The sequence below is a fragment of the Prionailurus bengalensis genome, chromosome B4, assembly GCF_016509475.1.
Source record: "Prionailurus bengalensis isolate Pbe53 chromosome B4, Fcat_Pben_1.1_paternal_pri, whole genome shotgun sequence".
Classification (NCBI taxonomy): domain Eukaryota; kingdom Metazoa; phylum Chordata; class Mammalia; order Carnivora; family Felidae; genus Prionailurus; species Prionailurus bengalensis.
In genome coordinates this window covers 59,031,451-59,058,558 of record NC_057358.1, presented here as the reverse complement: position 1 = coordinate 59,058,558, position 27,108 = coordinate 59,031,451, and the positions used below count along the sequence as shown (strand labels likewise).

The 27,108-nt window shown below is 36.1% G+C and overlaps 1 protein-coding gene and 1 pseudogene across 2 annotated transcripts in view; both read right to left on the bottom strand.

The window, feature by feature from the left end:
- Positions 1–27,108, bottom strand: part of RASSF8 (Ras association domain family member 8) — a 118,315-nt gene that overhangs the window by 57,581 nt on the left and 33,626 nt on the right. The window contains exon 2 of one of the 2 annotated variants that reach the window (XM_043564841.1): positions 23,243–23,340. The exons of the other annotated variant lie outside the window; for it this stretch is intronic. The gene's annotated coding sequence lies outside the window, so the exon portion shown is untranslated. The remainder of the gene's footprint in view (positions 1–23,242; positions 23,341–27,108) is intronic. 2 annotated transcript variants of the gene reach the window in all.
- On the bottom strand, positions 6,213–21,493 carry LOC122473967 (annotated as a pseudogene).

Below are 27,108 nucleotides of genomic sequence, written 5' to 3'. Positions count from 1 at the left end.
AGCCCAGAACTGAACCAATGCATATGTGGTCAATTAACCACAATTAACAAAGGAGTCAAGAATATACAATGGGGAAAGGAGAGTCTCTTCCATAAATGGTGTTGGGAAAACTGGACTGGACAGTCACATGCAAAAGAGTATTTTATACTATACCACAAAAAAAAAACAAACCCAAAAACCTCAAAATAGATTAAAAAAAGAACTCTAAATATCTTGTACTATACAAAACCAACCAACCAACCAACAAACCTTCAAAATGGATTAAAAACTTGAATGGAAGGGGCACCTGGGTGGCTCAGTCAGTTGAGTGTCTGACTTCGGCTCAGGTCATGATCTCACGGTTCATGAGTTCAAGCCCTGCGTCAGGCTCCGTGCTGACAGCTGGGAGCCTGGAGCCTGCTTAGGATTCTGTGTCTCCCTCTCTCTGTACCACTCCCCGCCCCACACACACACACACACTTGTGCCCTGTCTCTGTCTCTCTCTTTCTCAAAAATAAATAAACATTAAAAAAATTTTTCAAGAAAAAAAATTTGAATGGAAGACCTGAAACCATAAAACTCCTAGAAGAAATATAGGCAGTAAGCTCCTTGACACTGCTCTTAGAGATGATTTTTCTGGATCTGACTCCAAAAACAAAGGTAACAAAAGCAAAAATTAACAAGTGGCACTAGCTCAAACTAAAAAGCTTCTGTGAAGCAAAGGAAACCATCAATAAAATGAAAAGGCAACCTACTGCATAGGAGAAAATATCTGCAAATCATATATCTGATAAGGAGCTAATATCCAAAATATATAAAGAGCTCATAAAACTCAACAGCAAAAATACAATTGGATTAAAAAATGTGCAGATGATCTGAACAGGCATTTTTCCAAACAAGACAGACAGATAGCCAACAGATACATGAAAAGACACTCAACATCATCAACAATCAGGTAATTGAAAACCACAATGGGGGTGGTGCCTGGGTACTTTAGTTGGTTAAGCATCCGACCCTTGATTTTGGATCAGGTCATGATCTCAGGGTTCGTGAGATCGAGCCCCACATCAGGCTGTCGTGACAATGTGGAGCCTGCCTGGGATTCTCTCTCTTCCTTTCCCCTCCTTGCTCTTTCTCTCCTTCAAAATAAATTAAAAAATTAAACAAAACCCCACAACGAGCTATCACCTCACTCATGTTAGAATAGCTATCATCAGAAAGTCAAGAAATAACAAGTGTTAGCAAGGATGTGGAGAAAGGTAACTCTTGTGCACTGCTGGTAGGAATGTAAGCTGGTGCAGACACTATGGAAAACAGTATAAGTGTTCCTCAAAAAATTAAAAATGGAATTACCATATGATTCATTAATACTATTTCTGGGTATTTACCCAAAGAAAACAAAAACACTAACTAAAAAAGATACATGTACCCCCATGTTCACTGCAGTATTATTTACAATAACCAAGATATGGAAACAACCTAAGTGCTCTCCATCAATGTAAGAATGAATAAAGAAAATGTCACACACACACACACACACACACACACACACACACACACACACACAGACACACACACACGGTGACATATACATAACAGAATATTGTTCAGCCATAAAAAAGAATGAAATGTGGGGTGCCTGGGTGGCTCAGTTGGTTAAGCGTCCAACTTTGGCTCATGTCATCTCACTGCTTGTGAGTTTGAGTCTCACAACAGGCTCTGTGCTGACAGCTTTGAGCCTGGAACCTGCTTCAGATTCTGTCTCTCTGTCTCTCTGTCCTTCCCCTGCTCGTGCTCTCTCTCTCTCAAATATAAAATAAAACATAAAAGAATGAAATGTTATTTGCAACAAGATGGATGGACCTTGAGGGCATTATGCTAAATGAAATAAGTTAGAGAAACAAATACTGTATGATTTCATTCATATGTGGAATTTAAAACAACAACAACAACAACAACAACAACAACAACAACAACAAGAAAAAAAGCTCACAGATACTGAGAAATGATGGGTAGCTGACAGAGGCAGGAGGCAGGGTGTGGGGTGGGTGAAATGTGCTAAAGGGCTCAAAAAGTACACATTTTTGGTTATAAAATAAGTCATGGGGATGTAATGTACACCATAGTGACTACAGTTAATAATATTATATTGCATATTTGAGAGTGGCTTAGACAATAGATCTAAAAGTTTCCTTATCGTAAGAAAAAAAAATTTTAACTGTGTTATGGGAATGATTTTAACTAAACTTATTGTGGTAATTGTTTCACGATACATACAAATACAGAATTATTATGCTGTATGCCTGAAACTAATACATTATGTATCAATTATGCCTCAATAAAATATTAATACATAAAAAAACTTCCTTCTTCCTTAGAAAAGTGTTATTTTCTAGAATAAATAGCAATAATATGTAGATTAACTAAGGTAATATTACAATAAAAATCCTGGCCATGGATTTGGGAGATCTTAAAATCTTAGGTTAGGGAGAAACAAATTCTTAATCTAAAGGAACACTATACATGAAGGAAAGAAAAAGCACCAGTTAGACTTTAAAACCAGGGAGAGTCATTAGATAACCCAAAACCAAAATCTCTAACCAACCAACCAATCAAGCAAACAAACAAACAAAAAACTCCATAAGCAACCCTTAATAACTTCCAGATTTTTAAGTTTAAAACAAATGAAAATGAATGAATGTCCCATGTGTTTCAAGGGAAAACAGGCCCTTCCTGACTCTAGTTAAACAAACTCTTTAGTTGAAGGTTCTGACTCTTCAATTTTGGAGAATATGACTGCTTGACAGGCAAAATACAGGCTGAAAATAAAGATAATAGTAATTTGGTAACAAATTATAAACTCCAACTAGCCACCAGCACTTCAAAGTAACCATTAGTCAGAGTTAGTGGGGTCTGTGGTCACAGTGTTATAGAGAAGTACTGTCTTCTGTTTTTAAAGTATGAATAACTAGGACCTTATCAATAAAGAAAAAAACAGAAACGTGTTATTGAGAACAAGGAGAGTTACTAAAGAAACACTATTGAGTTATTTCTCTTAATTTCATTTATTTTTCCAAAAAGCACACTCAAGTCAGCATTTCTCACAACACAATAACAGACTGTCCAGTCTCTTCAGTATTATATATTTTCTTCTCCTAACATCACTATAAAAATAAGCAAGGAAAATTTTCATTTCTTTGTAAATGGAGATAAGTAACTTAAAGTATAAGGTTACTTAACTTTAAAGATACACACAAAAGATAAAGAATTTTCCATGGCCTCACATATTAATTTGGATTAAATTATACCTCAGTCTCTTTGCTGGAAAAATATTTTGATATCAATTATTTTCTATTTCTCAGTTTTGTGCCACTATTTCAGAGGAGAAAAATGAAGAACACATTTTCTAGAAATGTGAACAGTAAAGAGCAGACAGGAATGACAATTTATTATAGCAGGTATTACTGGTCTTTGGCTTAAACATGCCAACCCTGAATCCTGTCCTAAGATGCTCTTCAACAATACTGCAGGGAGGGGAGTCCCTCATATCAAGGAGTCAAAAGACACACTGGAATGCCTATTTGATCATATGTGAAATTAAAAAAAAAAAATACTATCTTGAGTTGAAGTAGTAGTAAGGTCTGAAAGAAAAAAGGACTATAAATAAATAAGTATATAAGAAAGGTAAGTAAGTAAATAAAGCTGTAATCCTAACTGCAGCCATACACAGAGTTTCAAATTAATTTCCTGCTGACTGTATAAAAAATCTAATTTCATTATAACAAACTCTATGACCACCGTCAAAATTTGTTTATTTCAAATATCCATTCTAAAAATTTTTCAAATAAATAAATATTATAAATAAGTAAAATCAACTTGCCTTAAAATTTTTCTGACATGGAGATGACTTTCATATGCTATTTAAAATGAAAGTTATCCTGAATTCAATTCAACTGTCCACACCAATGAAGGCTTCCATAGATAAATATTGCATATTTGTTCTTCCTATCAAACAAAGCAATAGTTCACCTTATTTATTATTTCCCAAAAGCAAATTGGCCCAATTTCAACACACCACTGAAATTTCAGAGAAAGCTAATAAGACACATTTAGAGTTAAAGATAGCATGTATATTTTACCTTGCCTATTAAAAGTCTGATTGTTTGACTACAGAAGCCAAGAATGTAACGATTGCTAGAAAGGATTATCAGCTCAGCCTGAACACATACCATGTGCAATTAGCCATGTCTGCCATGGGCACATGTATGCACATATGACATATTTCATCATCCTTCATATGTAAGTTGCTGGTTAAGAACACATTTTAGTTGTCAGGCAGCACTGAATTCAAATCCTGACCCTACCACTTATTAGCTATGTGACTTGAGACAAATTACTACCTCCTTGGTGCTAAATTGGAAATAATAGGGGCGCCTGGGTGGCTCAGTCGGTTGAGCCTCCGACTTCAGCTCAGATCACGATCTCGTGGTCCGTGAGTTCGAGCCCCGCGTCGGGCTCTGGGCTGATGGCTCAGAGCCTGGAGCCTGCTTCCGATTCTGTGTCTCCCTCTCTCTCTGCCCCTCCCCCGTTCATGCTCTGTCTCTCTCTGTCTCAAAAATAAATAAATGTTAAAGTGGAAATAATAATCCTTAAATTTGTCAGAGCTAAATAACAATGAACATGAAGACTTAAATACAACCTGGCATGCAGCAATTACTTAATAAAAATAGCTATTGGTATTACTATAGGAGTTAGTTAGGGTCTATAGGACTATAAATAAAAATAAAAATAGCTTAATAGGGGTGCCTGGGTGGCGCAGTCGGTTAAGCGTCCGACTTCAGCCAGGTCACGATCTCACGGTCTGTGAGTTCGAGCCCCGCGTCAGGCTCTGGACTGATGGCTCAGAGCCTGGAGCCTATTTCCGATTCTGCGTCTCCTTCTCTCTCTGCCCCTCCCCCGTTCATGCTCTGTCTCTCTCTGTCCCAAAAATAAATAAACATTGAAAAAAAAATTAAAAAAAAAATAGCTTAATAAAAATAGCTATTGGTATTACTATAGGAGTTAGGGTCTTTCAGGACTCATTAGCGACTGATCATTGAACATGATCTTGAAATAGGCAGTTCTCTGCCCAAACCTGCTTGTCATAGTGAGCGAGCTTTCGCTCAGCAAGCCACTGGACACATGGCACCAGCCAGCTGTGGCTGCATCTGCAGCACTGGCAGCTCAGGCAGGGGACACGAACACAACCCCATGAAACAACAAAGGCCCACACTCTCCTATTCTTCAAACCAATGCTACAGGTCTGAGGTTTGTCCCGACAATACAGAAAAGCACCATTTACTCAGAATGAGGTTTAGAAAAATAATGGTTACAAAAATAGAACCATTTTATTCTTCTTGAGACCACTCACCTACCTATCAAGTACAGGATAAGAACTGGTAATTACACTCTTCTAAGAATTTCAGAAAAACTCTTAATCTAGGCCTACTCAACACCAGCCACATTGAAAGAAAAAAGACTTCTATCAACATGAAATCTACTTTAATGACAAAGTATACATATAACGAAAAAAAATACCTTTAAAAATTTAAGGCTAGTTAGAAAATGCATAAGCAGGAAGAATACATAACCAGAAAGAATGAATAATATAACTAAAGAGAAACTGGGGTCTTTTATTTTATAAAAAGTAAAGTTTTCAATAACTAAATACAGTGTCAAATCTTACAGTATTTGAAATTCTAATTCTATGATTATGATTTCTAATGAACAGTCTCAGCTATTATTCCTATTACATGATTTTGCTGAGCCTGAGTGACTCTGATCAGAAAGCAATAAAATGGGAAGACACAGGATTTAAGGAGTCAGCAGACCTGGGTTCACTTATATTTTAAGTGAACGCCCTTTTAAACTCACACATTAAACTCATTTTTTTTTTCAGCTGTAGAATACCTATAAGAATATTTTTCACATTAGTCTGCTGTGAGCATCACCCTAAATTCACCTATTTAAAAGTGTTTTATGAACACCAAAGTGCTGTCCCAGCAGGTGGCTATCAGCAGAGAAGCCACATTTTTCCATGCGTTTATAAAACAGACTTGGATTACTGCAAACGAGAGAAGCTGGGAGGGAAGTCCTGTGGGCACACCACATGAAGAGAACGCTGCCCCCTCTATTGAGCAGAACTGCCCAACCCCCTGACTATGAGCCTGGATCAACAAAGAACCCTGTGGATATCATGCTGCTGCCTACATGGAAATCTCACCATTTTTTTTTTTTTTTTAATTTTGGGAGATATACCTTCCTGTGTTTTGATTCTATAAATTTGGGTGGACAAAGCACAAAGATGGAACAAACTGTACCACTCTTAAAATTCACGTGGAAGGAAACATCATAGACACAGAATACTCAACAAAAAACAAATCTGGATACTAAACATAGTACTCACAAATTTTTAAAAAACGCACTTTTGTGATTAGCAAAAATGTAAACAATATATGAACACAGTGTCAAGAGTGTGTCAAGAATGATGTATTGACATGAGGCCAGATGGGAAGAAGACTTCTATTCCTCCACCTTCAGAAACACAGAAAGCTGTTTACAGCCACTGAAAAAAGGCTTATCTAGTATTCAAGCAACCAACATTCAAGTATTCATTGCCAGCTACAGTGTTATTTGGGGAAGAAGTAGAGACTCGGTTTTCTCACTTTTTAAATATTAAATGTCTGACAGCTTTTGTTAAAATCATTCGTAATATTTATTAAGTACTTACCACACACCAGGAACTATTCTAAGTGCTCTGAATGTATCAATTTATTTAGTTCTCATAATAATCTTAAAAGGTAGGCACTATTATTATCCCCACTTTTTGTAAGAGGAAATCATGGCACAGGGAAGTTACAAAACTTGCCCAAGATCACACACCTCATTAGGAGTAAGGCCAGGATCTGAATCCAGGCAGTATGCAACCAGAACTCAAACCATGAACTAATATACCCTACAATCTAATAAAATAAATAATTAAGCAGAATATATATTATACTTAATGGTTTCAAAAAAGCATTTACTAAAGGTCTACTATTTGCCAAACATGTGACAAGAAAAGCTTTAAAGACACTAGATTTAAACAAGTTGATGAGTTAGTCTCTATTTATCAGTTAATTAATTATGTTCTCACATTTACTTGACTCAGCTGTTTTTGGGACTGGACGTGAAGAGGAGGCAAGGGCCTAGAAGAGTAACTACTACTAACAAAAATGATATTGCTCACGAAAAAGAGGAAAGTCTTTCTGGGAAATATTTGACTAATTTTTTGGAAAATCAGTTCTGGGGAAATTCTCAAAGGACCTCCTGATTATGTAGCACTGAGTAAAGTCAAATGTCTACTATCTTCAGTGAGGACTTCTTTCCATGGGCACATGACTGTCAGCTCTCAGATATGGAAATAACACAAGCTAAACCAGCATCAGGCCTCATCCCAAAAGAAACTGCAATAAAAACTTCTGTCATCTGATAGTATTGCTCCCAGATTCATTCATAGGTGGCTGCAACTTAAGGTTTAATTTTGTAGTGAAATACCTCAAGATTTAAAATAACAGGATCATTAATCAGTTATCTTTTATTTCATTCGTAATTAGTCATGGACTTCTTGCCATTCCAGTTTTCATGGTGACCACTTTAAAATGAAGAAAACTTTCTCACTTGTAATTTCAATTGGCTTTTCCCATTCCCACACTTCTTAGTGGAAGCTCCTAAGAGCTGTCTGTGTACATCTCTCCCCACCATTCCTTCAGTTGACTCTCATTTTGTACACAAGCACATCTGCACCATCTCCACACATTTGGTCCTAAATGCTCCTCATATGAGAATCTGTCAACTCATATAGTATGGTCAAGATGGTCCGTGATTCTCTATTGTATCTTTACCGCTGTGGCTCCCTCAGAAGGGACAAACACAAGATCACATGACACAAAGCCTTGAGAATTCTCTGGGTTCTGCAGATGTTACTGTAAGTCTTTTTTTGGTTTCTGAGATACAAAGATGGATAATTCCTCAGATGACCTCAGAAGATCTTTCTCAGATCTGCACTGGGCAGAACAAGAAAGTCAATTCTTAGGACTAACAAGGTAAGTGATAACCTATCACCTTGGATTCCAAAGATGGAAGGACAAGATGGTACCAGGGCCCTTAAAACTCTTAAAAATGACAAATGTACTAAGCTAAAGTGGAACAGTTTCTATTTTTGTCTTCAAAAACAGAATGGATTCTCCCTTCTATCCCCCAGTTCCTTTTTTCCAGCCTTTTTGGTATCTAAAAGTCCTTCAAGTTGTTGGCCTAAAGGCTCCAACCAATCATTCTCTACTCTGTCTCATCACTAATTTTTCTTTTGCAGAAAAGAAGCATTTCTTTTCTTCTTTACCAAGTATTCCTCATGTTTGTTAGTTGGCAAAGTCAACCAGATATTGAGGAGAGAGAGAAGTATCAGACTAACTAAAGCACATAAATCTCCATTTGGTAATATAAGAAGAGATAATTAGGGAAAGAGTTTTCCTATTATTCCTTAAATGAACCACAGTGCCCATTCTCAGGACCAGGGGAATTAGGGGGGATGTAGCAAGCAAAGTGTGTAGGGTGCAAAATGTAAGGAGGCATCATTCTCAAGTGCCAACATTATACTTGCATGACTCTAAAAGTGAGTGCCTCCTCAGTCTGTGCCCTCATAGGTGACTCACTTTCCTTATTCTAAAATCCCTGTGCCATTTACCCACAAGTCAAAATGGTTAAGGTGGTCCCAGTGGACAAGAAGGAAAAACTTAAGCTGCACTCAGATGCTTTTTGAGAAGGAATTGGTTCTGCCTTCCCTTCTAATTTCCCACTAATTTCTAATTTAGTGTCTGGTTAAAGCCTAAACCTTTGTCTGGTGCCTGATCAACTTTACTAAACAAAAAAAAATGAAGAAACACCAGAGAGTGAGAAGATGATCCCAGGGCCTCAAAATCTATTATATATTAATTGACTATTCCAGAGCTATGTCATACCAGATGCTTGGACAACTAGTGGTGCAGCCATAGGCATCCCATGGCTAAGCAGCATGTCAGCCCCCTTATATCAGCTCCAGCATCATCACTATCTTCAATTTTTATTGTCAATCAGAGAATACGTAAGTAGCTATATTACCCATCTTAAAACAAAAACAAAAAAAAATTTTTTTGATCCCACTTCCCCTACCAGCTATCCTCCATTTCTTGATCCCTTTTCATATTCTCACCTTCCATCTCCATTGAGCTCATTCCTGTCAGGCTCTTAACTCCCATCACTCCACCAAAACCATGGTCACCCATCATGTTTTAGCTCATCGCTAAATCTAAGAGTCAATTAATCACTCTCTCGTCCTTATACACTTTCTTCATTTGGCTTCCAGAACAGCTGCACTCTTTTGCTTTTCCTCCAATCTCATTGGTTTTCCTTCTCAATCTCTTCTCTATGCTTTTGAGAATTCCAAATCTCAATCATGGATCTTTTCCATTTATATTCACTCCCTTGGTGATTTCACTCAATTTGATCATAACTTGAAATACCATATACTTGACAATTCCCATAAAATTTTGAGCTCACACTCCTCTCTGAACTTCAGTCTCACATTCAGATGCCTACTTAGTGTTGCTACTGAGTGGTAGACATCTCAAACTCAACATGTCTTTTTTTTTTTTTTATAGTTAGACTAAATTTATTCAGTACCCTAGTAAAAGTTTTGATTATAAGTACAAAACAGATTTGTAGATTTCTAATATATTAATACAAAGTGCATGACTATATACAGTACATCCTACAGGCAAAGAGGTGGAAGGGGAAGAAGAAGGCTGTGGTTGAGGTCTAGTAATAAATGAATGAATAAATAAATAAATAAATAAATACAGAAGTAGAGATGATCCATATTATAGTATATTCTACCACCAATACTGTAGCCAAAATGTACAAAAAAAAAAAAATTTCGGAACAACAGGAGGAAGATGATAATGGCTGGGATTCTTGTAATTCACCTCAGAGGCTATGGGAGAGCCAACCCAACTCACGGTGTAATCTGTGCATATGGTGGCTTGTAGTTTTTGCCATAAGGAAGAAATACAAAATTTTAAGTTTAGATTAAGAACTATAAAACTATATGGTGCCCGTAAAAAAGTGGCTGACTCCTTATTGTTATTTATACTATCTAATTTTTAAAATCCAGTTTTAAAAATAAGCACTGAGTCATGTTATTATGAGGTAGGCAAATGATCCTCCCTAATTATGAAAAGTCTGAACCAGTGATAGGTTATTCCTGAACGTTTAGAAAACAGGCAATGACAGTACTTTGGTTTGGGTTCAAGTACAAAGCCTTCAAATGAAGATTTTGGAATTGAAGAGCTCCGTGTTCCGGATGCATCATCTATCATCTCAATGTTCACAAAGCCTGACTAAAAGAAGTCAAACCTAAACCAGCCCACTCAGCATTAACACACACCTCTTTTCTTTTAGAAATTTACTTTAATATAGAGTGGAAAAAAAAAAAACCCAAAACCCCAAACCCTGATAGGTTAAAACCAGTCAAACAACCACTCTACACAGACAAAACCTTCACAAAGGTCAACTGAAGTAATCCAGAGCTAAAACTGAATTGTGCAGATTTTCAACGAAGTCACCAGTCACGTAACACAAACAAAAGTCATTTATTTACACACTAGGCAAGCTCTCTAAGAAATGTGCCCCAAGAAGCATTAACCTTTGTTTTTTTGTGTGTGCCATCCTGAAGACTTGTACATTTTTGAAGATAATTTAACATTTTTAATAGAATGTGATCTCTACCATGCGGTAATGCTTTGGTTCTCTTCATTTAGGCTTGCTCATCCTAAAACTTGTCATTTCCCCAGAGGAGCTTTGATTCTGCTTTAGAAGTTTCAATATAGATTAAAATCTTTATCAAAAATGAATATGGAGGGAGGTGACAGAGGATGCAACATATACACCCAAGTTACCTCTCTGTATGTTTAGAAATTACTCCTTCAAGGTATTTGTACCAGAGAGCTTAGTCTGTCCTGTTTAATATTCAGTAGTACAGGTTTGAATCATCAGAACCTTGTCAAGACCTTAAATTATTAACAACTACCTCTTGGGGCAAGTCCACGTTACTGAGTTGTGACAAATTTATTATCATGAAGGAAAACAAGTATAGCCAGCCATCTTAAAAATGCCCCAACCACTGTTTCTCAATATAGAAAGACTAAAACTACATATGTTTATCATACAACAAATCCCATCTCTGTCCCCTGAAATTCCCCTAGATTCATTCATTAGAAGGGGATTTAAAAAAAAAAAAAAAGACTTAAAGAGCACTTTACAGCAGCATTCAGCTTTCCTATGAAATACTCAGCATCTTAAATATTATGTACACTTTTTTTCTTTTAGTAAGCTAGACACTGGCTTCAGAGTTTGTGGAACTGCAGGAGAAATAACAACCCATTCAAAACTATTCTAGAAAGTGTCTTTTGGCAGAATAGCAGGTATCCAAGTTAAAAATAGGAGGGTTTTGTTGCTTTGTTTTCTTTCCAAAATTTAAATCGTTTTTTTGTTCCCCTTCTACCTAAACCTCAGTCACCACTCCTGAGTGGAGATGGGCAGAGGCTCTGGCCCCTGCTCCTCCGGCTTCTCAGCAGCTGCTTTCTTATTGCTGCAGCAAGGCCTGAACAGATGTGTGTCAATGAGGACTTTTCCAAAACGGCCTTTATAGATAATCCCACAACGTATTTTCTGTCTTTTCTAGTATGTGAGATCTAAAAAGGAAAACACTGGCATTCTATTAGAGCCAGGAGCCATCTCTGTATCTGAGCCATCATCTGACTGGTTACATTAACAAGGAGACTGAGCTGGGGAGGCACTTGAGGTGGTACCGTGAGCATCAGAATTGTGATGTTTAAATTCCTTCTGTAGTTTACTGATCTGGTTGCTTTTTATCCTGTTTCCAGATAGAGTTTTCACTGTCTTTGGTTTCAATGCCGTCTTCAGACTAGGTCCTGCCCTTGCATCTACCACGATTCCAGTTTTTTGTGGTTTTTTTTTTTGATCCTGCTGGCAGTTTTTTCCATCTTTTCAAAAACAGGACACAGGCATTACAGATGTCTCCTGAACGAGTCTCATGCAACCCAAAACAGCTCTGGAAGTCCTTTCCATAGCATTTACTGTCAGTGAATTGAGAACTGGAGGACTTAGCTCTGCAAATACAGCAGCCCTCTATACTTTGGTACATCTTTGGCTTGTGAAAACCAAACATCTTTTCTTCTGGGCAATAGTCTTCCAAAATCAGCCATTCTACACACAATAACGTTCCCGAGGTCTGGAGTGCATGCCAAGCCAGCGTACCCCTTCCAACCGCTCCCTCCTCCTCAACTGCCTTTCTAGCTCAAACTCAACATGTCTTAAAAGAACTCTTAATCTTACCACCCCCCACCCAATCTGTTGCACCCATATTCATCTCAGTTCAAAGCAATTAGAATGTATCCATCTGGTTGCTTAAGCCCAAATGCCTACTGTTATCCTTGATTTCTCTATCTCACAAGCCATCATCTAATCTGCCAGGAAACCCTATTGGCTATATCTTTGTCTATGCTACCATAATTGCTCACCTAACTGCAAAAGCCTCCTCATGAGTCTCCCTGCTTCTACACTTGTGCGTCCTCTACCCCCAAATAGGCTATTCTCAACAAAGAAGCCAGAAAGAAATAAAAGAAAAAGGATTTATAGCAGAGAGGTATGAACTTAACTATGTAAATGACAAGACTCAATGAAGTAGCTAGATGCTCACACCTTTACAGGCCTACCTTGTTTGATTGTGCTTTGCTTTACTGCACTTTGCAGATATTGTGTTTTTTACAAATTGAAGGCTTGTGGCAATCCTACAACAAGCAAGTCTTTTTTTCAACAGCATTTGCTCACTTTGTGTTTTTCTCATATTTTGGTAATTCTCAGAATACTTGAAACTTTTTCATTATTACTTTGTTATGGTGATCTGTGATAAGTGCATCATCATCATCACTGAAAACTCTGATGATGGTTAGTATTTTTTAACAAGGAAGTATTTTTAATTAAGGTATGTATGTTGTTTTTTTAGACATAATGCTATTACACACTATTAGACTACAGTGTAAATACAACTTTTATATGTACTGGAAACCAGAAAATTTAGTTCACTCACTTAATTGTCATGTTTGCTTTACTGCAGTGGTCTGGAACTGAACCTACAATATCTCTGAGGTATGTCTATGTCATAAATGCAACAGTTGTAAACGTAGGTATGTAAAGTGCAGGTACGTTGATAGGAAACTCAAATACTACAAAGGGGACTGTTGTCTGTGACATGGTTATTAAACTGGAGAACAACTCTTTTTCAACTTCTGAATTAAATATGATTTTCCCTTAATTTCCATAACAGTTGTATTCCTAGAAAATTCATTATATATTAAGACAATGCAAAAATGCTTTGTGTATACATGTAAAAAGTTATGCTCAGTTGTGGTTTTTCAATAGGAAACTGAGGGGGCCATTTTAATATCAATATGTGGAACTGTCCTGTACACTACAGGATGCCTGGCATCTCTGTTACCCATTTACTAAATGCCAATAGTATTCTTCCAATCACTGTAATAATCAACAATGCTCTGACAAATTTTCTAAACACCCCAATAATGAAATTACTCCTGCTTAGAAACACTATTCTAAAAATATAGTGTCCGATCCTACAGAATATCTTGACTCTGTAATTTCATCAAAAGAAGCATAAATGGGGCGCCTGGGGGGCTCAGTAGGCTAAGCATCCGACTCTTGATTTCTGCTCAGGTCATGATCTCACAGTTCATGGGACTGAGCCCCATGTTGTGCTCTGTGCTGACAGTGTGGAGCTTGCTTGGGATTCTCTCTCTTCCTCTTTCTCTGCTTCTCCCCAAACTCATTCTTCTCAAAATAAACAAACTTAAAAAAAAAATGAACAACATATTGAAAAGCACAAAGTGCCATCTATCTTGAGTGTGGAAATTAAATTCATTCAGGAATATTCTGGTATATCCATTGATTCTCAGTCCAAATGGCCCCTTTGTCCTAACGTGTTGATGAGCTTGGCTTTCTTGTGAGTTGGGGATGGGGTTATGACAGCCAACAATCATGCATAAATACATAATTTGAAACCTAAGGAATGCTGCTGCTATGTAAATCCACTTTGCGAGAGGGAAAACAGATGGGGGAGGTACCAATGTACAAAGAACATGGGCTGACCAGGAATCAAATGAGGTGTGTTGTAAGAGATGTATCCACCTATTTGACAGATCTTTATTTATTGGCTAGGCACTGAGACTACAAAGATGATGAGAAGAGTTTCTGCCCTAGAGGAGATGTCTAAAGGGAGCAAATCAGTCTCCAACTGGGTCTTGGTTTCTTCAAGCTCAAATCTGAATGTTCAGAGTGCTTTCCAAGAAAAAATAAAGATTTTATGTATATGCTATAGTGTAGCACAGGGAAAATACAAAATGAAGCAGGCAAGATGGTACTAGAGTTAAAATAGTCACTCATATGACATTATTTTATTTCTCACATGAGAGTGTAAATATTACTACATGAAATTACTATTTTGTTAATAGTAAATGTCATTATATTTCTACTTCTTGATATAATAAAAAGATGGAGAGTATACATTCAAATAATTCTCAGGAGCAAAATGGAATAGAAATGGCAGTTAATATCAGCATGTTTTTTTCTGAAATCATTATTTGCTGTACAAAAAAAATAGCACTTTTAATCATTTCATCCCTCACGCAATTCACATTTTGACAAGGCAAAATCTGCAAAGAATTTGCACACCAAAATTGTCTGGTGGCTACAGAGCAGCTCACAGAATAAAATGTTAACAAAATGAATGGAATGTTAAGCTAACTGGCTGGAACCAGTATATATAGATTTTAATGTTATCTATTTATATCTAATTTTTTTTAAGTGAGAAAATTTTAAAGTAGCAATATCCTTTTGAAGAATGAGGATATTGTAAATATTTAATTTCTTGAGATTATAGGAAAACCATCAAGAATAAAGAAAGTAATTTTTCTCCTTACAGAGACAGCTAAAGTTTAGGTTGTTCTAAGTCATTAACACTTCTACTTCTTTTCCAACTAGAACTTTATCTACTTATAATATTGATTCTTTCAATTACAATAAAGCCCAGAGCCCTAGAAAAGGGCTATCATTTAGAATAAGAATTCCTTTTTTTTAAATTAGTCATCTCCTTGGCATCCACATTCATATTCACACCTAGCTGTACTTGTTAATTCCCAAACACATCATGCTCCTTATATGCCTTTCTAGGCTTTGCATATGCTATTTCCCAGGCCATTTTCAAAGGCTTTCTCCCCACTCCTTAAAGACCTACTTACCTTTAAACACTTAACTTAAATGGTAGCCACAAACAGCCTTCCTAAACCTTTGCACAAAGTACTTCCCATGTGCTCCCATAGCACCTTCTTCATTCCACAAAAGTGTAATTTATGACAGGACTAAAATCATTTACCACCTGTCTGTCCTCCACAGACTCTCTGTAAGCCTAAAGACCGGGAAATACCACCAAGTCTGAATATGGATTTGCTAATGAAGACAACAACTATGAAAAATAATGGTGAAAATGCTGTGATCATTTTGCAAAAGGCCCAAACCTTGAGGTCTATCTATTACTTCTTCCAGTTTGGTGTTATTAAAATTTATTTGTAAGTGATAAGAAAATCAAACTTGGTATGTATATTACCAATTATACTATTAATTTTTAAGGTTTCGGCTAGATTTTTTTTCCCAAGGAAGAAATACATCTCTACAACTGATGTGCAAAATCAAGTGCCTTTGATTCTCACCATGTATTAAATGCAAATAAATATTCATACCTGAAATATTTAAGAAAAAAATCCCCGTACTTAGATTATGTTCATCCAAAAAATAGGAAAGCACATAAGAAAAAAGCATACCACAGGAGAATTTATAGGGAAAGTGGGTGTGGTTCCTGAACACTACAATTCATGCTTTCAGTGTTAAAAAGTGATTAATTGAAGCAATATAGACCAACTCTCCACAGGAAACTGAGGAACCACATGTGCACTTGGTTATGACTACCACCTACAATGTCCAGTGGAATGAACTATAAAGATACATTAAGGTTAAGTACCTAATAACACAGCTATACACAAACTTACCCATCAGCAGAACTAAGGTAATTTGCAGAGACAGAGAAGGGAATTAACAGGTGTCCAATTTCCACATATATACAATGTTTTATCAGACTAAAACTTCATTTAATCTTTCTAGTCACCCTGTGAGCTAGTTATTGTTAATCTCAGTTTAATGAGTAAGGAACTAAAGCTCAAAAAGATGAATGTGACCTCATTTGTCCTATATCCTCATTGTCTCACTCAATGACAATGACCTGTGTTCTCTGAGCATGCACCACAAATGAGGCATGCTGAGTGACCACTCATCCTGGTTTACAGTTTACATGGTTATCCCAGCATAATTAACAATAATGCCATGTTTCACTCTCCAAAGTGTGTGGTTTGAACAATTACATAGTTTCCATAAGTACAGAAGGGTGAACATCTGCTTATATAAAAATATATCTAGCCTAAGTCTGAAACAAGATCGAAGCATTTGGGCAAAACAGTACTCTTTCAATAAAATTGGTGATAATTATAATACACTGAATTTTGTACATGCTGAGACCTTTACATACACAGTTAACCCTTGAACAACACAAGTTTGAAATGTGTGGGTCCACTTTTATGTGTATTTTTTTCCCCAGTAAATAGAGTATAGTACTATATAAATGCATTTTCTCTTCCTTAGGATTTTCTTAACATTTTCTTTACTCTAGCTTACTTTATTGTACAAATATAGCAGATAACACATATAAAATACAAAATGTGTGTTGATTGTTTATGTTATCAAGGCTCCCAGTAGTTCTGGAGAAGTCAGAAGTTATATGTGGATTTTCAACTGCATGGGGGCTGGCACCCCTAAACACAGCACATTAAGGATCAACTGCATAATTTAATCTTACCTAACATCCGAGTAAGAAAACTGGATTTTAGAGACTAATCAGTCAAGGTCACACAATTAATAATGGGATAAGCTGAGTTGTACCCTGACAGATGAGTCCAGATGACACGTGGCAGTTTTTGTAGCTTTTTGAGGCATCTTAAGAAGGGATGAGGTTGAAGCCAGAGTCTAGGAAGACTATCAAGATTGCCCTTCCCACAATGTGAATCTCTTTCCTCTAAGTCCCAGATCTTTGGTAGGTTCTACTAAGTGGTGTGCATGTGTTGTGTTGTGTTCTCAGAGAATCCATTAAAAAAGGAAGGTTTAACCCTGGACAAAATGAAGACTATCCATAGAGTCAAGTCAAAGACAGATGAGGGGATTCTCACTGGAGACACGAAGCCTTGAGACCTATCAAGATCATGGGGACACTTTTATAAGCTTTGAAACTGGAGATTTAAGACAAGTTTCCCTAAATTTCTAAGGAGCCAAGTATACCCTGGCTAAAATGTGAGAGAAAGGAAGAGGGAAAGAGAGAGAGCATGCAAGTTCAAGAGTTCAAGAATTGCTATAACATGGTATCGCTTAGCAATAAAAACTAAAAACTATGTTTTTCCCATCTGGTGTGAACCTGCTTAAGTTGGTGAGACTATATATTCCTGACAGCAGAAAATATGGACTCCATCCTATTCTACTTTATAACTTTCATGAGGTCTGCTTTATATAAAAGGAATTGCCTTTGTAAAATTAGAAAGAGTGTTATGGAGGATGACTGGGTAGCAGTTGGTTAACGGTTGGAGTCATGATCTCACAGTTCCAAGCCTCTGCCCCTCCCCTGCTCATGCTCCTGCGCACTCTCTCTCTCTCAAAATAAATAAATAAACTTAAAAGAAAAAAAGTGTTATGGTATCCTTATTTCTTGAGTATTATCTTAGTAATACCTTAAGAACAAAAAATGATTTTGTATTTTGGCCCTGTTTAATTTTTGTATTCTTTCTACCACATTCAGGCAGATATAAGCACCATTTCAATTTGTAGGGATAGAAACCAGATCACAGAGAATGATAGTCATAGGTGCAATCAGAAGTAGACTCAATCAGAATCTCGAGTATACCAGGTAATTCCATACTAACCTTATTTTTATAAACTCAGCCAAATGGAAGAATGCACACTAACCATATTTACTGAACTCCCACCAATTCAATGAGCAGTGTGATAATCATATCTGCCTTTAAGATTATTCTGGTAATTAAAGAAGTCAACCTGTAAAGAATCTCGTGTAATACACACACACACACACACACACATATGCACACGCACACACACTATTACTTATTGCTGTAAGTTTAAAAAGGCATAAATAAATGTTGTATGCACATTTTCTGCAAAGATACCCAAGAAACTGTTAACAATGGTTCCTTTAGATAGAAGAAACACAATGAGGAAGAAAGGAATCTTGTTTTTCATTTTATACCTTTCTATACATTTTAAACTTAACTGTATTACCTTTTTTTTTTAATGAGCAATTGTTTTAAATATATGAGAACTAATGCTTTGCTAAAAGCCTCTTTTCTAGAATTTCAGATACATTGAGTCTGCATCTTCAGAATAAAGTTTAATAGTTTCCCGCCCATGGCCATTTGCATTTCTTACAAAGTTTAATCCCCAGCATAAATTTTTGTTGCTACTATGAACAGATATATATATAAATAAATCATGATATTTACATTATTTATAATGGAATTTTACTATATTAAATATCTTGGGCATTTTTTATTATCTACAAATAATTCTGTCCTTTTCAATAATTCTCTTTTTCTGTTCTTAATATACTGGCTAAATATTTCAGAGCTATTTTAGATAGTAATGATGACAGCAAGTAAGCTGCTAATTCTAATAGGAGATAAAATTGTGTGTTTCACCATTACTAGTATTTTGGCTATTGATAACTTGATCCTTAATTTGTTTATAACACATAACTTCAGATACTTCCCATAAAATACATACAGTAAATATCTCTAAACAGTGAAATAATAGGTGATTATATTTTCCTTCACAATTTCCAGTAAATTATGTAGGTTTATTTAGGTTTTCTACATCTACCTTATATTTTTAAAACTCAATTTTGTTGATTTATGTTTTTTAAAAGATTGCCCATTTGATTCAGATTCTCATACATATGTGGAAAAGTTTCTACAAAAGTATTACCACTTTTATCTACAGATGACTACAGTTATATTCAACAGCTGCTAATTTTGTATATTATTTTTTACTATTAGACTAGCTACAAACTCTTTCTATTTATTTTCCAAGTTTCCTAAAATGAATGGACACATACACCTTTATCTCTTTATTTCTCCTAATGTTCCTTGCTTAAGGAGAATGTTTCTAACTCTAAATTATGGGTTGGTTAGTCATCAGTATCTTGCAGAAGGCAAGAGTGAAGCAAAACCTAAAAAAGCTTTCTCTTTAAAAACAACATTATACTGTCCTTTGTGAAAGACAGCATATCTAACAATAATGCCTGGATACAAATTTCTCAAAGTAAACTTATTCTGCTAATAAAAATGATATCTCCTCCTTTTTATTTAAATACATTCATGCTTAAGAATACAAGATACCATAAATATATTAAAAATCTGATATTAGGAAAATCCTAACATTCCCAGATCAGAGTTCCATGAAAACCATTTTCCAATACTCTTAATATTAAAATTTGCATGTTAACAAATGTGTGTGGCAATGTGTTCAAATCCTCATCAACTTCTCTTTTTCTTTTCATATTTCATTAAGTAACCATTATATTGAACCTATCTTGTCATCCGAAATGGTTAGTTTGAGATACATTACCAGAAAATGCCAAGTTTAAATATAAACAGCTAACTTTTCATTTCTACTCTACCAGGCAAGTTTCAAAGTGTTAAAAAATGCAAGCTGCTACTCATCTTCTAAAAACAGAAAGCGAATAATTAGATCACAATTGATGGCTCTTTTCTCAGAGGGGAAAAAAATGATGAATGCAACTAGAATGTTTATTGTCACTGAAATTCTTCAGGCCTGGATTCCAAGTATCGGTCTTGATGCAAGTTACTATGACAACTTAAATTACAGAAAATGTCCCCCCTTCTTCTACCAAGTTTTTTTTTTTTTTTTTTTTTTTTTTGCCAAAAGATCATTTCAAGTCTCCTAAACTCTGCGTGTATAAATTACCTGTAACAACAATAAACATCTCTTTAACAAGTTTTATTTAGAAATGCCCCCACCTAAACCGTTAAAACCAAGTATAAGCATATAAAAAATAAATTCCACTAAATCTACGTGGGACAGAAAACCTAACCTGAAAACATGAACACACACACACACACACACACACACACACACACACACACAGCTTAAAATGTAAAATGTTGAGAGTATTTTGAAACTATTCCCCACTACCAGAGGCACAAAATATTACCACCATAAGCTTCATTACAGAAACTATAGGAAATTATTTACAGGGCAGTTTTGAAAGAAGATTATAGAGCTAAGTCCTGTTTATCATTCTTTTCCCTCCATTAATGCTTTTTACAGGAAGGTACCAGAAAAGGGGGATGGGAGAAGAATGCAGTCTTATCTGGAACAGAAAGAGAAGAAAATAAATTATCTGTAATGTCTTATTCTGTTTTACATAATCTGTCTTTTTTTACATAAAATATGAGTTTTAAAGTTTCTTCTTACACAGCCTCAAATTTAAAACCTAGGAAAGATGCCTTGTGATAAATAAAATGTGAATTATTCTCTATCATTCGCTAGAAGAATAATGGCTCACGAGAAACTACATCATTGTGGAGAAAATGTAATTTAGTAGAAATAGTCTGATTGCAAGACATTAAAAATTTAAAGTCACTCCACAAAAAAATATTTAAGGTAGTTTCACAGTGTAGCAACACTGAAAATTCAAAGCTGGTTTTGTTGCCAGAAAGTTAATATGACTAAAATTAGATGCTACATTCAGAAAGGCTTAGGGAACTCAGATACCCTCTTTCTATGAGTAAACTGGTTTACTTCAGCAGCCAGCAAAAGGCAAAAAAGTTTTATCTATTACTATAACACATCCAGAAACCCCTCATTTATTTAAAACAGATAAAACTTCATTTGAAAAAAGAAAACAAGGCAGTATGCTAAGGGAATCTTTTTGCACTTGAAGTCAAAAATCAAAGACTGTTAATTCCTAGTATAGTAAGCATTTGAGAAGAAATAGCAAAAAATTAACTCTTTATCTGCAAAGTTGAATCAAGTCCTACATCTTCTACATGTGTAACTACCAGCGTTCTAAAAGAAACAAAATAACTGAAGCATTCAAACCCAAGTGTACACAATATCTAAACATTAAATCTGAACCATAGTTCCTCTTCCTATAACTTATATATAAATCCTCCCAAACAAAACATAATTAATGTAAATAAAAGAAAGATTTACAGAATAGCTTCATCAGTGATGAAAGCTAAACCTAAAATTTAAGTGATAACATAATTATGGAGAGAACTGTAGTAAGTTAGACTACATAATACGTTTTATTCCTTATACTTTTCTTCTTTAGATCACATGACACATAGCAGGGCTAAACTAGAATTTTTCAGCTTCTGATATGGATATAACAAAACTGTCCAATGAGAATCTGACTATCTTTTACTTTCAGCACGTGTGGCCTGCTTGTCATGGATTTTGCTAATGCCACAAGCAATGCGAGAGTCTGTAGGAGAAAAACTGAACCAGTGAGGATAAGGACTTGTGTTTTTAGGAATTCATTTCCCTCCAAATATTCTAGCAATTACTACAATGCTCTAAGGTTATTTTTATTTCAGGGATGGATTAATTTATGTTAACACCTTTGAAGATACATCATTAAGGCAAAAAAGCAAGCACGTAACTTTTGCAAAATAAGAGACTAAGGAATTTATGAAACAGCATGCTGGTTGGTGCCCTTAAAGAGTTAATTCACCTTGTAAAATGTGGACAATTTATTCACAAGTGATTCACATACTACAAACAAGGTCAAATTATTTTCCCTTCTGAGACCAATGAAGCACTTTAATGTTTCAAGAGGCGATACACATCAAGCACACAAAAAGCAAGTGAAAATTAATTTAGTTGTATATTCTCACTTTAAGAGACTTTGTGAACCCCCTTTAATGAAGACAATTACAGTACTTAAGAGATGGAAGCTCAAACTATAAGCTATTTCAAACTTATCAAGACCTTCTAATCTTCACTGTTAGAAATACTTCTCTGCTGTAAAACAGACCATCGATTAATGAATGGATAAAGAAGGTGTGGTGGGTATGTGTGTGTATATATAAAATGTGTGTACACACACACACACACACAAACAGAATGTTATTCAGCCACAGAAAAGAATGAAATCTTGCTATTTGTGACAACATGCACAGAGCCACAGAGTATTATGCTAATTGAAGTAAATCAGTCAGAGAAAGACAAATACCCTATGATTTTATTCATATGTGGAATTTAAGAAACAAAACAAACAAGCAAAGGGAAAAAATATGAGAGAGAGAGAGGGAGAGAGAGAGAGATAGAGAGACAAAGTAAGAAACAGACTATAGAGAACAAACTGATGGTCACCAGAGGGGAGGAGGATAGGGGGACAGGTGAAATAGGTGATGGGGATTAAAGAGTGCACATGTCTTGAAGAGCACAGGGTGAAGTACAGAAGTGTTGAATTACTATATTGTGCCTCCCAAACTAATAGAACACTGTATGCTAACTAATTGAAATTAAAATAAAAACTGAAAATAAAAATGAATAAATAAATAAAAGAGGCTGCCAATTTAAAGCACGAGTAGAATAACGCTCAGAAAGCCTAAGTGGTGACACACCAACCTGCAAAAAATTTGCTTCAGACTCCACGTTTGAAATCTAAAGCATGGTTCATAATGCTAGTAGTGTCACCCCAAATTTGGACCTAGGATTTATGGTACACTGGCAAGGAAATACTAGTGCTAACTACCCTTTATACTTATCTAAATACAGGACTTATAAGTAATGATTCTTAGGAGTTCACCAGTGAACACAACCTCTGAAAGTCTCCCCCAATTTTGAAAAATTGTTTTTAAAATGTCACTTTAAGTGATATTTTTCTAGGATATATGAAAGGAGTACAAATTTTCAGACTCACCTTAGGGCGCTGGAGTCCCCAAGTGGGAGGAGTGTTGAGGTAGTCTTGAGGAAGAGTGGAGCACCAGACAGGTATTCTAGGAGGAACTACACAGGCACCTGAAAAGGTACACAGTGTTCTTACAGTCCTGGCTAATTTTTATCTTAAAAATGCTAAATCACCCCATTTTAACTTCTAATTATCCAAGAACAAAATACATAAGCCCTTAGCTTCAAACAGTTTTCCGAAGAACAATTTTTCCTCCCCTCTCCAACCTTCTCCTTTCCTCATTTGAACTGCGGTATTTGTGGGGTGGGTTTGTGTTCTGTTTGATCTCAATTAGCGTTTTTGTGCCATTGAAAAAGAAATCTCAGCTCTTTCTCAAAAAGGTCATTTGATGGGCCCATGGTGTTCTAGGAAAGACTTTGTGCCCTCTTTCTCCTGACCAAAGCTGACTGCAACACCACAATAATTTATTGAGAGCAGTTTAGCAGTTAGACATTTGGAAAACTGCCAAAAGCCAGCACCTAAAAGTGATGTTGAGGGAGAAATTTCAGGTTTTCAGTCTTCAAAAATAAAAACAAAAACACGCCACACTTTTCCTTAGGGAGTATAAATTATTACCACTAGCTAACCCAAGAAAGAGGGTAACTTGGCACCAGTTCTTTTGCCCATTCTATTGCCTAATGCTGTGAGAATGTGAAACTCTGCCATTAGTTATAAAGAAAGCCTAAGAAATTTGGCCACAAGGCGGGAATTGACGCAATTCAGATGTCTGCCACATTCAGACTCTGCCCTTAACAGATGTTTCTGCATTTATTTATAGAAAGGTTTACTTTAATAACAAGACCATCTTCCATCAACCATTTTCTTTTCACACTAAAGTACTTCATGAATAAAAACTATCACCAAAAAAGTTACAATCCTTAAATTCTTAGTTATGAAATAATATGAAATGTCAAATTAGAAATAGTGTAAGGAAAATGAACCCAAATACGATGCAAGCTATCAGAAAATATATAAATTTCAAACATAATTGAGGAAGGGATAAGTTACTTCAAAATTTCCCCTTCCATAGCTGGGTTCTCCCTGAAAGGCTATATAACCCTGAATGGAAACACTGTCTTTCAGTCTGTTTGCTACACTAACATTTCATGCAACTTAATAGTTGTTATAAAATACCATCCATTTCTGGATTATTTTTTAATAGTGTTATAGCTGTAGTGCAAAGGTGCATTAGTGCATGCTTCTAAGTTTTAAAAGAAAAAGAGGGAAGCATTCACATGAAAATTCTTTCTAATGAAAATAAATAAGCCTTAAGCAAACTAGATATCAAAGAATTCCTGTCTCGTCATTTTATGTTAGATGGGTTAGAGCCTTCTGGCTTCAACTAGACCTAACTACCTCCTAAAGAAGCTAAAAAGCTAAAAGAAAGACACAAATTGGAGTCTCGTGTGTCTTGGTAAAAGAGTCTGTCCATGGAACATGTCATCCAAAAAGCAATGAAGGGTCAGCCCTGTTGGGAGAGAGTATTGGAAGATGAATTAAAAGACATGTGAGAAAGGCTAAATAGACTAAGCACTCTAATTCCCACCCTTGGGCCTAGAAGCTATCTAGAAGTCAGCCTGGTTGGCAAAGGGATTCTTATTTATCTAAGTCAAAAATCTCATTTCTTACCCATCTTTTCTTCTTTAAAGCCTCATCTCTCTTTTTAGTTTTGTTTTCAAAAAAACCTTTTGAAAGTGGGAAGTTGGCAGTTAAGGAGTTTCTAAAATTGACATAATCATTATCCTCTTTTATCCATAAAATAAGGTTATCAAGACTAGAGCCAGACATTTAAAGGCCAAGAGATTATGGTGCCTATTTCCTCATATGTAATTCAAAATGATACTTAGATATACGCTAACATTAAAATCTCTCCTTCTTAGATTTTTATAATTGCAAAATTCTGGATGAGTCAAGGTTCTTTAGATTAAGATGGGAAGTGTCCTAGTCCTGCCAGGGTCCCGGGAATGTGCTTGGGATGCCTATGGGAAATGCCAAACCTGACAAGAAGGGCCAGGTTCTGGTATACTTGTACTCACCTCTCTAGTCTCCTGCGTGGCCTCAACCCTCTCCCCATTGATTACTATAACCATCCTAACTACTCAACCCATTGCCCAAACCACTTTAAAAACAAACAAACAAAGAAATAAAAGAGCAAATCCTATCATTCTACTGTTTTTAAAACCTCCACAAAAAAGTCCAAATTTTTTTGTTTGGCCTGTCATTATGGTGACAATTTCTTCCTAACCATAAATATGGACATAAGATCTAGCAATCTGAAGACAGCAAGAAATTTGATATTTAAACAGATAATCTCAGAAAATTTACAACGTATTGGGGCTCCACCTGAGACTTCATATCCTTGCATGCCACTGTCTAAACTCATTTCTAGTCGTTCCCTTGAAGCTACCACATGACATGCCCCAGCCTTACTCCTGCTCAGCTCCTCAGGCTCCAGCTCTACTGCATGCTGGCATCTCATCCCTGGGCTCCACCAATCTTCTGTGCTGACCAAACTCCAACTTACCCTCCAAGAAACAACTCAATCATCTCACATTCTCTGGAAATCTTCCCTCATCCAAACTGATCATTCCAGGAATTCTGGCTGGCTAAGAGCACTCACTGGTAGTGTTTCCTAAATCCCTACAACCCTATGAGGAAGGTAAATTGTAAAAAGGGAATAATCAGAAAACTAAAGAATAGAAAGGTTGAATAAGTGGTCCAAGGTCAGATAGCTAATAAATAAGAGAGCTGGAAATTGAACTCAGGCAGATTGACTTCAGAGCCCATGTTCTTCAACAACTGACCTCATCATCTGTAGTATGTACCTCTGTTATAGTATTTGGCATAATTATAATGAAATGTTTGCCTTTCCTTGAGCACAGAGACATTTTGCATTGCTATCTGTATTCATATTGCCTAGCACATAAGAGGTGCTCAGTAAATGTCTGTTGAGGGCTTGATGAATTCAGAGTTTTACAGAATGGCACAGGTTATTCAGTGGTGCTGAGCTTATCACCAATGAAAGTCCTGCCTTGCTAAATGATTTCTTTTACCTAGAATTCTCCTATGACTACATGTTTGAAAATAGGTATCTGTTATATAAGTAATTGAAATGAACCAATAACCAATGTATACCAACACATGCAATTTGGAGCAAAAGATGTAAAAACTGAAAACCTCTACACCCCAATTTATATTATTTTTGATAAAATTAAAATTAAGGCTATTTGAACATTCACTGGACACTTGCACATATTAGATTAGACATTCTCCTGGTTTGGTAGCCAGCGCCTAAGATAGCCCCTAAAGATCCTTGCTTCCTGGTCTTCATATCCTTGCGTATTCTCCTCCAACTATGAGCAGAGTTAATTTGTATAGCCAGAAGGGTATCATGGAAATGATGTGTGACTTCCAGGCTAGGTCACAAAAGATGATGCAGCTTCTATCCTGCCCTTTGATCATTTGCTCATGTTATGCAGATGGTCAAGTAGCCCTATGGAAAGGTCCACATGGTAAGAAACAGGTTTCCTGGCAACAACCAGCTCAAATTTGCCAGGCATGTGAGCAAACCACCTTGGAAATAGATCTTTCAGCCCCAGTAAAGCCTTCACACAGACTACTTATAACATGAGATGACGTCTAGACTGCAATCTCATGTAAGATTCTGAGCCAGAGCCACCCACCTAGGACATTCCTGGATTCCTGATCCAAAGAATCTAGTGAGATAAAAAACAAACATTTATTGTTTTACATCCCTATGTTCAAGGCAACTTGTTATGCAGCAATAGATAACTAATATATATCTATTGTCACTTACACAGCCTTTATTCAGTTTATAA